General features: G+C 39.3%; 1 long non-coding RNA gene across 1 annotated transcript; it reads left to right on the top strand.

The window, feature by feature from the left end:
- The first annotated feature begins 12,097 nt into the window (after positions 1-12,097).
- LOC122034950 lies at positions 12,098-13,029 on the top strand. The gene is made up of 4 exons (XR_006126839.1): positions 12,098-12,453; positions 12,535-12,606; positions 12,687-12,741; positions 12,972-13,029. It is a non-coding gene; the product is annotated as an uncharacterized LOC122034950 (long non-coding RNA).
- Positions 13,030-14,288: the final 1,259 nt, after the last annotated feature.

Below are 14,288 nucleotides of genomic sequence, written 5' to 3'. Positions count from 1 at the left end.
CCTCACCTTTCTCTCCCGACGGCGCTGTTCCTCTCCTCGGGCGAAAACGCAGCGGCGTTAGGGCTTCGATCCGGCGGCCGACGAGCACCTTTCTTCGAGAGCTCTTCATACATTCGTGACCGGCTCGTCGAGGGGAGCACGCAGACACGAAGAGATCGAAGAATTTCAAGTCTCTGCAAGCCCTAGAAGCCGATCTCGGCTGTAAGTCCAAGAAATCCAAGGTGAGTTGCTTCTCACCTGCAGTAGGAGTTGCTCCGAAGTTTATTCCTCGTTCGTTTCTTTGTTTCCGAAGCTTCGAGTTGCTTCCGGTTTTCATTTTCCTTGCTTTCAGAAATCTTTGTGCCGAATCTGTGGTGCTAGGGATTTAGGTCCCTCTTGGTTAAGATTAAGTTGTATAGGGCTTATTGTACCAAGGTTGTTTCAGATTATAGAGTACAAAATTGGGTTAGTCCGGGAGTTTAAGCATAGCATGCGTTCTTGGGCTTTTCCTCTTAAGACCTGTTGTAGAAAAATTAGGATCATGTTGATCTATAAAAGTATAAGAATTGTAGTCATTTTTAGCTTGTTTTCTGTTGCTGTTGCTGGACATCAGATCTGTTTTAGAAGGGAATCACGATTCCTGCTGGGTTTTAGGAATTTGGAAGGATAGTAAGGTTGTTAAGAGTTTAATAGGAGTCTTTCTTTTAATCGCTAGAGAAATTATAGGTTTCACTTGCTATTGGTACTGCTGGATTTAATTTAGTTGCCTTTTCTATTAGCAAGTGCAGAATCAGCAGTTTTCCTGGCCAAAACAGGGCACGAACAGCTATATATAAAGTGTATTCTGTCACATGATTAGTAAGATTAGATGTGCTTTCTTTTCCTTTGTTTTACAGCATGTATAGGAAGCTCAAAGTTGCATTCGTTTGCTCTATTTTACAGCATGTTTAGTAAGTCTAAGTTAGCTTTCTTTTGCTCTATCTTATAGCATGTTTAGTAAGTCCAAGTTAGTTTTCGTTTGCTCTATTTTACAGCATGTTTAGAAGGTTCAAATTAGCCTTCTTTTGCTTTTATCACAGCATGTTTAGAAAGCTTAAAGTTATTTTCTTTTGCTCTTATCACAGCATGTTTAGAAAGATCAAATTAGCTTTCTTTGCTCTATTTTTACAGCATGATTAGTAAGCTTAAAGTTGCTTTCTTTGCTCTATTTCATAGCATGATTAGTAAGCTTAAAGTTGCTTTCTTTAGCTCTATTTTACAGCATGATTAGTAAGCTCAAGTTGCTTTTCTTTGCTCTATTTTTACAGCATGATTAGTAAGCTCAAGTTGCTTTTCTTTGCTCTATTTTTACAGCATGATTAGTAAGCTTAAAGTTGCTTTCTTTGCTCTATTTCATAGCATGATTAGTAAGCTTAAAGTTGCTTTCTTTAGCTCTATTTTATAGCATGATTAGTAAGCTCAAAGTTATTTCCATTTGCTATTTTAACAAGCATGAACAGCCATGTATTCTAATGGAAAAATAAGAATCCTATTAAATACTTTTAGAAGTATTAACAAGTAAAAGGAAGATAAAGAAAAGAAAGGGAAAAGGCTAAGGCCTTAAGTAAAATCCCGAATTCAAGACTTTAGGGATTTTGGCACACAAGGTGCTTATTAAATGCCAAGGCATTTTATTATAAGAAGTATTTAAAGATAAAAAGTATTTTACTTTTAAATGGCATGTACCGGACACAAGATCCAAGGGATGGGCTCCAAGTTGCCCCTAGGCACATGGCCTAGAAGGGATGGGCTCCAAGTTGCCCCTAGGCACATGACCTAGAAGTATCTTAGTAGTTTCGGGATTAGCTACCTCGATTCTTATTAAGAATGCGCGCAAAGTGGTACAATGCCGGGCCCAAGAGAAGTTGATTATTATTTTAAAGTATTAAAGTATAAGTTTTGAAACAAATGAAACAAGCTTCAAATATGTTTAGAATTAGAAAGTTTAGTTTCTTGTTATTTGAAGCATGCAGTAGTAGTTTATTTGTTTCTTGCTATTAGATTATTCAGCATGTTTAGCTTTATTTGCTTTCAGCATGCAGTTAGTATATTATTCTTGTGAGCATGAGTAGCTTTACAAGTTTAGTAGCTTTACATGTTTAGTATTTCAGTTAGTATGCTTTCTTTATTGGATTATGAGCATGATTAGCTATACATGTTTAATATTTCAGTTAGTATGCTTCCTTTATTGGATTATGAGCATGATTAGCTATACATGTTTAATATTTCAGTTAGTATGCTTCCTTTATTGGATTATGAGCATGATTAGCTATACATGTTTAGTATTTCAGTTAGTATGATTCCTTTATTGGATTTTGAGCATGATTAGCTATACATGATTAGTATTTCAGTTAGTTTGATTCCTTTGCTATTTATGAGCATGAGTAGCTTTACATGTTAGCATTCAGTTTTAGCATGTTTTTATTTATATACATGCATATCGAGTTTTTGTGAGTAGATAGCGCTCACTAAGCTTTATGCTTATAGACTGCACTTCCTCCTACTGCAGATAAAGGAAAGGAAAAGATTTAGCAAGGAAGGCGACAAGGTGGTGGTGATGAAGGTGTGTGATGCCAGGACTATGGAGAGATCATGAGTTTGCTAAGGAAATTGTCAAGACTCCCTTGAGTTTTCTTTCAGTTATTAAGTTGATAGAGATTGTATTAGTTGTTTCCTTTGTCTATGTTGATTAATTGAGTCTATTCCGCATTGTTAGTTGAGTTATTTCCTATTGTTGGAGCTATATAGTTTTCTATTGCTAGAATAGTTTCTTTTAGTGTCGTGTTATTATTTCTGCGTGGTTGTGAAAAATATGTTCCAGCCGCCTGTGGCTGTGTATATAGTGTTTGTATCCCAGTTTGGGGTCACCGGTACAGGGGAGACTCTGCCGAAATTTTCGGTAGGGATTCCTCGTAGTTAAGTAGCGTACCGGTTAAGTAGAGTTAGTAGTTAAGTAACGGTCATCCTTAGAGTGTAGTAGCAGTATGAAGGGTGGTCGTTACAGTTGGTATCAGAGCAGTGTTCCATTCTCCACATCACACACACATCAGCATCATCCTTGCCGTCTCCAAGTAAGAAAGTATTTAACTTCCTTCTTTATTGCTTTCCTTTATTATTATTTGCAGTATAGAGTGATTGCTTATAAGTGCTTAAGTAGATAAGAGTTTTTGCTATTTTTCCTTCTTCATATACAAATATGTATGTTTCGAAAGGATAAAGGAATGTTTAGAAGTACCTACTCATAGGTGTTGAAAGTCAAGAATCATGTATAAGTAAGATATATCTAGAAAGTATAGTGATAATTTTAAGTTTTCTTTTCCTCTGCCTGACTTGATGGCAAGAAGAGAACGTTCCCGTACCGTTCGTACTGAGAACCAAGATCAGGAGAACGAAAAGCTTAGATTAACTGAGCCTAATCTCTCTGAAGTTGTTGCCCAACTCCAGAGACAAGTAGTAGAGCAGCAACAAGTGATTGCCAACCTGATGGCAAATCAGCAGCCAGCTCCTCCCACTCCCCCAACCATCAATGTGGAGACCACAGTGGTGACTGAAGTCCTATCAGTTGCCCTTGAAGTCGTCACAACACCTAGAAGACAAGAAACATACCTCATCCAATGGCTGAAACTGAAACCATAAAGCTGAGCCCTGGAATGTCCAGGCTTGGTTCAAGACATTTGAGAACACAATGGAGTTTCTTGACTGACCAGAAGTCGAGAAGGTTGATACCATTAAGTGTGCCTCTTTCTACCTATCTGGAGATGCTTATATGTGATGGGAGCGAATTAAGAGTAAGAGAGCAATCAACCAGATGAGCTGGGTTGACCTCGAGACAGAGTTTTACGAAGAAGTATTCCGTCAACGGATCACCAATAAACAGTATGAGAAGCTTATAGAATTCAGACAAGGTGACCTACCAGTAGAAGAAGCGATTAAAAGATTTAACTGGCTAGCTCACCTTTGCCTATAGTTAGTAAGTACAGTGAAAGAACGAGTCAGACTGATGCTCCTAATGCTGAGACCAGAAATAACACCTAATGTGAGTAGTGAAACTCACCGACCATAGATTGGTAAAGAGCTGGTCAGCAGGGCATTAGTGAGCACTATCTGAACAACATCAAGGTACAACAAACGCAACACAAGCCAGTCAAGATAGAAGACAAGACAGTGGGGAAACAGAGATCCCAGTCAAGTAATCAGAACTAGAAGGACAAAGATAACAAGAAAGACCCAAGCAGGAAGATGTTCAGGTAGTCTGTGAGTATCCATAGGTATTTCCAGAAGAGCTACTGGACTACCTCCCAACAGAGAAGTGGAGTTTGAAATTGAGTTCAGAGCCGGTCCAATTTTAAAAGCTCTGATCGAATGTCTCTAGCAGAGCTAAAAGAGTTACAAGAACAATTTCAGGAGCTACTTGACAAGGGTTTCATCCGCCCTAGTCATTCACCTCAGGGAGCTCCAGAGTTGTTCGTTAAGGAGAAAGACGGATCTATGCGGATGTGCATAGATTTTAGAGCGCTAAGCAAAGTAACAGTTAAGGACAAGTACCCCCTCCCCAGGATCGACGACTTATTTGATCAGTTGAGAGGGGCAACAACGTTCTCAAAGATAGACCTGCGCTCTAGGTACCATCAGTTGAAAGTTAAAGAAAGGGATATACCCAGAATGACTTTCAGGACCAGATACGGACACTACGAGTTGGTAGTCATGCCTTTTGGTGTGACTAAGGCACCAGCGGTCTTCATGGACTTAATGAACAGAGGTTCTGGTGGTCTGGACTCAAAAGAGATGTTGCGAAATATGTCAATGCCTGCCTGACATGCCAGTGAGTCAAAGCAGAGCACCAGAGACCAGGAGGAATGTTACAACCTCTTCCAATACCAGAGTGGAAGTGGGAAGACATATCCGTGGACTTCATAAAAGGTCTTCCAAGAACTACGAATGGATATGACGCAATATGGGTAGTAGTGGACAGATCGACTAAGTCTGCCCATTTTCGAGCCATCAAGGTGTCCCACTCTATAGAGCAGTTGACATAAATATACGTTAAGGAAGTGATCAGACTTCATCGAGTTCCGAAATCTATTGTTTCTGATAGAGATGGACGTTTCACCTCTCACCTTTGGGAGTGTGTTCATAAGACACTAGGCACCAAACTCAAGTTCAGCACAACCTTCCATCCTCAGACTGATGGACAGATAGAGCGAGTAAATCAGATCTTAGAAGATATGCTCAGGGCTCGTGTACTAGATTTCAAGGGAAGTGGGTGCAAGTATCTGTGCTTAGCTGAATTTGCCTACAACAATAGTTATCAGGCCACTATCAAGATGGCACCTTACGAGGCACTGTATGACAGGAAGTGCAGATCACATATTTGCTGGCAAGAAGCGAGTGAAAGAAAAGAAATGGAAGTAGAGCTGGACATTTAGACTGAGATGAATAATGAGATCACTCAGGCGATCCAGAAAATCAGACAGAGAATTGAGACTGCCCAGAGCAGACAGAAGAGTTATGCTGACACACGCCGTAGGCCATTGGAATTCCAAGTAGGAGATTCAGTTTTCCTCAAGGTCGCTCCTATGAAGGGAGTGATGAGATTTGGCAAGAAGGGCAAATTAAGTCCTCGTTATGTAGGACCTTACCTGATCATAGAAATGATTGGGAAAGTAGCTTACAAGCTGGATTTACCACAAAACATGTCAGCAATACACAATGTGTTTCATGTCTTCATGTTAAAGAAGTGCCTCCACGACCCTAGCCAAGTGATTGAGCCTCAGTCAGTGCAGATCCAAGAGGATCTTAGTTATGAGAGTAGACCTACACAGATAGTGGACAGAGCAGTCAAGAGACTAAGAAGCAAAGAAGTACCACTAGTGAAGGTCGTCTGGCAGAACCAGAAGCACGAGGAAGTCACTTGGGAGCGGGAGGACAACATGAGACAGAAATATCCAAAGCTATTCTAAGTTCGAGGACGAACTTTTTATAAGGTATGGGGAATTGTAACGACCCAATTTTCCCTATTTCAAGTTTTAAAAGTCCATAAAAATATTTGGAAATGCTTTTAAAATATTCTAGAGATTTTTAAGAATTTTTAGAGTATTTTTACGTAATTTTTGGAGGTCGTTTGATATTTTTACAAGACGAAAGGAAGTTGACAAAAAATTTGTCAAAACCGAAGCTCGAACCCACGACCTCGGGTCGGACTGACCCAACCGGACACGACGCAACCAACTGGGCTGCGAGTGTTTCGTTAACTATATATGTAACGAAGTATATTTAAGCAGAAGTTAGGGAATTAGGAATAAAAAGGGGGTGCGACAGGATTCGAACCCGCGGCTTCAAGTATGAGCCAAGCAACAGCCAACCAGCTGTGCTGTAATTGTTTCGTTAAACATATATAGAGCGAATATATTTATATAGTAGTTAATAATGGAAATGTTTAGGTATTAAAAGGAGAACTTGAGTTTTACCCGAGACCTAATTTTTCCTCACCTTTCTCTCCCGACGGCGCTGTTCCTCTCCTCGGGCGAAAACGCAGCGGCGTTAGGGCTTCGATCCGGCGGCCGACGAGCACCTTTCTTCGAGAGCTCTTCATACATTCGTGACCGGCTCGTCGAGGGGAGCACGCAGACACGAAGAGATCGAAGAATTTCAAGTCTCTGCAAGCCCTAGAAGCCGATCTCGGCTGTAAGTCCAAGAAATCCAAGGTGAGTTGCTTCTCACCTGCAGTAGGAGTTGCTCCGAAGTTTATTCCTCGTTCGTTTCTTTGTTTCCGAAGCTTCGAGTTGCTTCCGGTTTTCATTTTCCTTGCTTTCAGAAATCTTTGTGCCGAATCTGTGGTGCTAGGGATTTAGGTCCCTCTTGGTTAAGATTAAGTTGTATAGGCTTATTGTACCAAGGTTGTTTCAGATTATAGAGTACAAAATTGGGTTAGTCCGGGAGTTTAAGCATAGCATGCGTTCTTGGGCTTTTCCTCTTAAGACCTGTTGTAGAAAAATTAGGATCATGTTGATCTATAAAAGTATAAGAATTGTAGTCATTTTTAGCTTGTTTTCTGTTGCTGTTGCTGGACATCAGATCTGTTTTAGAAGGGAATCACGATTCCTGCTGGGTTTTAGGAATTTGGAAGGATAGTAAGGTTGTTAAGAGTTTAATAGGAGTCTTTCTTTTAATCGCTAGAGAAATTATAGGTTTCACTTGCTATTGGTACTGCTGGATTTAATTTAGTTGCCTTTTCTATTAGCAAGTGCAGAATCAGCAGTTTTCCTGGCCAAAACAGGGCACGAACAGCTATATATAAAGTGTATTCTGTCACATGATTAGTAAGATTAGATGTGCTTTCTTTTCCTTTGTTTTACAGCATGTATAGGAAGCTCAAAGTTGCATTCGTTTGCTCTATTTTACAGCATGTTTAGTAAGTCTAAGTTAGCTTTCTTTTGCTCTATCTTATAGCATGTTTAGTAAGTCCAAGTTAGTTTTCGTTTGCTCTATTTTACAGCATGTTTAGAAGGTTCAAATTAGCCTTCTTTTGCTTTTATCACAGCATGTTTAGAAAGCTTAAAGTTATTTTCTTTTGCTCTTATCACAGCATGTTTAGAAAGATCAAATTAGCTTTCTTTGCTCTATTTTTACAACATGATTAGTAAGCTTAAAGTTGCTTTCTTTGCTCTATTTCATAGCATGATTAGTAAGCTTAAAGTTGCTTTCTTTAGCTCTATTTTACAGCATGATTAGTAAGCTCAAGTTGCTTTTCTTTGCTCTATTTTTTACAGCATGATTAGTAAGCTCAAGTTGCTTTTCTTTGCTCTATTTTTACAGCATGATTAGTAAGCTTAAAGTTGCTTTCTTTGCTCTATTTCATAGCATGATTAGTAAGCTTAAAGTTGCTTTCTTTAGCTCTATTTTATAGCATGATTAGTAAGCTCAAAGTTATTTCCATTTGCTATTTTAACAAGCATGAACAGCCATGTATTCTAATGGAAAAATAAGAATCCTATTAAATACTTTTAGAAGTATTAACAAGTAAAAGGAAGATAAAGAAAAGAAAGGGAAAAGGCTAAGGCCTTAAGTAAAATCCCGAATTCAAGACTTTAGGGATTTTGGCACACAAGGTGCTTATTAAATGCCAAGGCATTTTATTATAAGAAGTATTTAAAGATAAAAAGTATTTTACTTTTAAATGGCATGTACCGGACACAAGATCCAAGGGATGGGCTCCAAGTTGCCCCTAGGCACATGGCCTAGAAGGGATGGGCTCCAAGTTGCCCCTAGGCACATGACCTAGAAGTATCTTAGTAGTTTCGGGATTAGCTACCTCGATTCTTATTAAGAATGCGCGCAAAGTGGTACAATGCCGGGCCCAAGAGAAGTTGATTATTATTTTAAAGTATTAAAGTATAAGTTTTGAAACAAATGAAACAAGCTTCAAATATGTTTAGAATTAGAAAGTTTAGTTTCTTGTTATTTGAAGCATGCAGTAGTAGTTTATTTGTTTCTTGCTATTAGATTATTCAGCATGTTTAGCTTTATTTGCTTTCAGCATGCAGTTAGTATATTATTCTTGTGAGCATGAGTAGCTTTACAAGTTTAGTAGCTTTACATGTTTAGTATTTCAGTTAGTATGCTTTCTTTATTGGATTATGAGCATGATTAGCTATACATGTTTAATATTTCAGTTAGTATGCTTCCTTTATTGGATTATGAGCATGATTAGCTATACATGTTTAATATTTCAGTTAGTATGCTTCCTTTATTGGATTATGAGCATGATTAGCTATACATGTTTAATATTTCAGTTAGTATGCTTCCTTTATTGGATTATGAGCATGATTAGCTATACATGTTTAGTATTTCAGTTAGTATGATTCCTTTATTGGATTTTGAGCATGATTAGCTATACATGATTAGTATTTCAGTTAGTTTGATTCCTTTGCTATTTATGAGCATGAGTAGCTTTACATGTTAGCATTCAGTTTTAGCATGTTTTTATTTATATACATGCATATCGAGTTTTTGTGAGTAGATAGCGCTCACTAAGCTTTATGCTTATAGACTGCACTTCCTCCTACTGCAGATAAAGGAAAGGAAAAGATTTAGCAAGGAAGGCGACAAGGTGGTGGTGATGAAGGTGTGTGATGCCAGGACTATGGAGAGATCATGAGTTTGCTAAGGAAACTGTCAAGACTCCCTTGAGTTTTCTTTCAGTTATTAAGTTGATAGAGATTGTATTAGTTGTTTCCTTTGTCTATGTTGATTAATTGAGTCTATTCCGCATTGTTAGTTGAGTTATTTCCTATTGTTGGAGCTATATAGTTTTCTATTGCTAGAATAGTTTCTTTTTAGTGTCGTGTTATTATTTCTGCGTGGTTGTGAAAAATATGTTCCAGCCGCCTGTGGCTGTGTATATAGTGTTTGTATCCCAGTTTGGGGTCACCGGTACAGGGGAGACTCTGCCGAAATTTTCGGTAGGGATTCCTCGTAGTTAAGTAGCGTACCGGTTAAGTAGAGTTAGTAGTTAAGTAACGGTCATCCTTAGAGTGTAGTAGCAGTATGAAGGGTGGTCGTTACAATCAGAATATGTGATATCATGCTTATTTAAGAAAAAGGAATGATTTAAAATTTTCCGCTGTTATAGTATAACTAAAGCATGTACGTAAGTAGTATAAGATCGTAGCGCCGCCCTTGGGTAAGAAGGGTGGGCGTTTACACTAACTATTCGTTGAAGCAATTCATTAAACACGTTGTATGCGTGAAACTAATTAAATTACTACGTGCAATTTAAATATGGAAAATCATATTCAATACAAGCATTCAATAAAAGAACTTCAACATAAGCATCAACAAAATTACATTAACATGAATAAAGCATTCAATACAAGGATTCAATATAAGTTAACTAAACCACAATTCACCCATCCACTTCAAATCTAACGAATATCCTCGTCGTCACACGAGGATCCGGCTCCGGAACCCCCAAAATTGGTGAATAGTAGCACAAGATTGTCGGTTACTGCCCGCTTCACCAACGATGAAGATAAGAATCCTCCAACGAAGAACCCTTTGCTGGAAGTTGACTGGAAGTGCAGATGGATTGTCGTCGGTCGCCTCTGCCTCTGCTGCCTGAACCCTAGAAGGCAAGAGTGAAGGAAGAACATTGGAAGGTGAAGCATCTCACCGGAGGACCCCTCCGGTGAGGTGGAGTTGTTCGGAACTTGCTGTCGAAACTTGCTGCCCCCGCCAAGTGTGCTTCTACTATCACCGCATGGATCTGAGCAGGAGAAGGTGGAAAGGGTCGGCCGGCCGGCGGCAGTGAAAGTAAATGAAGAAACCGGTGGCCAGTTGTGAGGAGGAAGAAGAAACGCCGCTGTGCCAAAACTGACACGAGGAAGAAATCGCGAGCAGAGGATGTCGCGAACAGAAGAATCGGGGTTCCGGAGCCAGGTCCTCGTGTGACCACGAGGGTATTCGTTAGATTTGAAGTGGATGGGTGAATTGTGGTTTAGTTAACTTAGTTTTATTCATATTAATGTTTGTTAATTTTGTTGATGCTTGTGTTAAAGTTTTTTTATTGAATGCTTGTATTGAATATGATTTTCCATGTTTAATTGCACGTAGTAATTTAATTAGTTTCACGCATACAACATGTTCGATGAATTGCTTCAACGAATAGTTAGGTTTAGTTCGATGCATTTTAGTTTGTTTAATTCTTACTTTGTCTTGTTATTTTAATTTTGTTAAGTTCTAGTTTTGATTGAATGTAATTAGGATAGATTAGTTTAGGTTTCGTTCTATGCTTAATTTCGTAGATGTTTTCCTTTACTTCATGTTGCCTTTTATTTTCTGCAACTGTAGTTAGGTTAGACTTAGCTTTATTACTTGCACCGTCTTTCATTTATTAGATTAGTTTTCATGTAATATTTTTCTATTTCATTTCTTAGTTTAATCGTGTTGATGATTAACCCATAGCGTAGAGTGACAATACGTTGTGGATTCATTGTTGACACTTAGTTAGATTTCATTCCAACATTAGATTAATTTCCTACTTGCTTTGCTTTTTGTTTATTAGATTGAGAATCAAAATCCAAAACCCCCATTTTCATATTCAAAACCCCAAAAATAGAAATAACATACAATCTTAAGATTATCATTCTATCATTGCTTTCGTTGGGAGACGACCTAAGTCAATTCTATACTGCATTCATGTAGTTTGAGGGGGTTCAGTATTTTAAATCTCTTTTGATATCGCGTTTTCACGACGATTATCAAAAATTGGCGCCGTTGCCGGGGAAGGCTTCACGTTCCCTAGCCGCGCGAGAGGAGGAAAAACGTGAACCAGAGAGGGATCGAGCACTATTCATCCATGTGAAGAGTAAAGGTTTTCTTAGTGGATCGGGTTTGGGTTAAGGAAAAAGTATCCATTAAAATTTAGATCAGATTCATTAAGGATAGGGTTTTAATTGGGCTTCAAATTGGATGAGTTGGGCTTTTAAAATTGGACTTTTGTGATTGGATTGAGCTATATATTCTTTTAAATTGAATTGATGCTTTTAATGAACCATTGGATGCCTTGAGTTCTCAATCAACGACCTAGATGCTCCAAATGTGTTCTCTTCCTTTTCCCTTCAAATCAAGTTAAACTTGATCTGACTCGGATGCATGACTCTTTAGATTTCCTACAAAACCAAATTCAAAATATAAGAAATAATGTCGAAATTATAGGAAAATTATAATTAAGTCCAAAATAAATCATACTCACAAAACATAACATAAACACAATATTAAGCATGTGAGAAGGTAAAAATGATAAGTCTAAGAACCAAAATAACAGATAAAAATGCTAGTTATTAGGCATCACTTGTAAAATACCGGAAATAGGCGAATATTAATAAGGGAATTTTCCGGAATTTTTGGACATTTTTCGGGAATTTTTCGGAGCTCTTATGGACGAGTTCACGGGGATAAAAACGGGGCCTCGAGAAAGCCTGTTTGGGCTACCCATTTAAGAGAGGAAAAGATTTATTTATTTATCTCTTTTTCCTTTTCTTATTTATTTTCTTATTTTCTTTTTATTTCTTCTCATTCTCGCCGTGCTCTCTTTTCTCCCCGACACCGCCCGAGCCATCTCCTCCTCTCTGCCCTAACCGCCGGCCGGCGGTTCCTCCTCCCCGAGTGCACAAAACCCCTCGGCCACTTCTATTTCTTCCTCCCAAGCCGCACACCCGAAGCCTTCTCCTCTTCTCCTCTTCTCTGCCGCCGACCTTCCTCCGCGCTACTGCCGAGCCCCGATCTCCTCTGTGCCCTAGCATCTCCGCCGACGCCAGCCACTCGAGTAGCGCTGGCCACCCCCGATTCCGGCAACCGAGTACACTGTTGGGGTTCTTCAGTGCTGTAGCACTGCCTCCGACCATATCTTTTCTCTGGTTTCTGGCGATCAAGAAGGTAAAGGTTAATTAGTTAAAGTTTGGGATCTAGTTGTTTACTATGGTTGTATTCCTGATCTTCTTCCGTTTTGTTAAGTAGGGTTTCAGTGAGTGAGGAGGTTTGCCAGCATCTACTTCTTCCGGCAGCAATCCACTTTGACTGTGGGTTGAGGTAAGTGTTATCCCTAGTTGCTGAAATAGGGGATGGGTAATGGATTTCTAATTTTTGGGCATTTAACCATGATTGGACAGCGGTATCACAGTGTATACCTCCGACCTTGATCAACTGAGGAATCCCTATTACTTGGTGAGTTTTTGTGTTCATTTTGATGGTTGAATAATTAGGGATATTGACTTCAATGTAGGAGCCATTGCTGTGAGTGAGTTGATCATTTTGTCGATGATTGACAGATAGGTTAATAACCAATGTTAACCTAGGTATATGTGTTGAATTAAGGAATGGATATGGGTATTAAATAGTTTTGGAGATTTTTATTTAGCTATATAGCTAAATACATTGTCTGTTTGATATCACAGGATTGTGACTCGAGACGGTGTCTCGACGAGGGATCTGTTTCGGATACGATCTTTTCTATTTTATCGGAGGCGGGTACTTTTGACTTATTGTCTTTGATATGCTTAGTAATTAAATTAACAAGATGCATTAATTGTGTTTCTTACTTGTTTCGGTTAATCACTGCCCAATACATGCTACCTGTTGATTGATTGTTTGTTTACATCTTGTATGGATATGTACCTGATTCCACATGCTCATGGGTAGTGATATAATCATATTTTTCCATGTCAGGACCTAGGTTTGATACCTTATTGATCAGTATATCTTGATATGATTTATTCGCTTTGGTGCACATTATGATATGTCCAGAGGTTGGATTAGTATATTACCATGCTTAGTGACATGCACCATTTGCATGATCGCATGCTGTGCGATAGATTGCTCCATTATTGTCGAGCACCGCCGTTTCATCAATCGGTGCCGCTCGTTGTGCGCGCCTTACGGGTAGCGAGATACTGGTAAAGACGCTGGCCGGTTTGACTCTTCCGGTGCTCCGTTGATCCGCTCAGGTAGTGTGACGCAGCAAAGACGTTAGAGATTCCTCCTCGTCATAAGCGTCTGGGAGTTGAGAGCATTCAAGGCCCCCATTTATGATTTGGGGTAGAGTACGTATGTACTCCGACAAGATCCGTCCACTCGATCACTCATCGTGAGTAGTGTTCGAGTGCACGGTTGTCACTGACCCTACCCACTCGGTCCCACCTGTTGTTGTGAGTCGGGCGTCGGGGGTGACCATGACATCGCATCATACGCACGATGCATTTATTTTGTGTTTGTGTTTGTTGCACTTATACGCTGCATATTGCGATACCTTGATTGACATGCATACAGGTCTTCTATACCTTCGGACTATTTGTCCTTTTACCGGTTCGGTTAAACATGATTCTCTCCTGCCTTCTTCGCCAGTTACCTTTATCTTTATCGGAGACCGTACGCATGATTAGTGCTAGGTGTTATTTTTTACTTGCATATCAACTGTACTGCTGAGTGTTGGACTCACCCGCCTCCATTGTTGATATTTTCAGGTTGATCTGTCAGGAGAGAGTTCCAGTTGCTGGTCCCTGCAGACCTCGAGGATGTGATTGGGTTTTCGTTTGGTTTCCTTTTTCGTTCTAGACTGTTTGCACTTGTTATGTTCTGGATTTATTTGCTTATGGATATGATATAGATTTTATTATATTGATGGATTTGGATTTGGTTTTTATTCTACTACACGCCTGCCTGGAGGGAAGAAGAGGTGAGTTCGTCGGTTTTGAGCTTTACGAGTGTAGTTGAGT

Source organism: Zingiber officinale, chromosome 11B (assembly GCF_018446385.1).
Source record: "Zingiber officinale cultivar Zhangliang chromosome 11B, Zo_v1.1, whole genome shotgun sequence".
NCBI lineage: Eukaryota > Viridiplantae > Streptophyta > Magnoliopsida > Zingiberales > Zingiberaceae > Zingiber > Zingiber officinale.
This window is presented reverse-complemented; position numbering and strand designations above follow the sequence as displayed.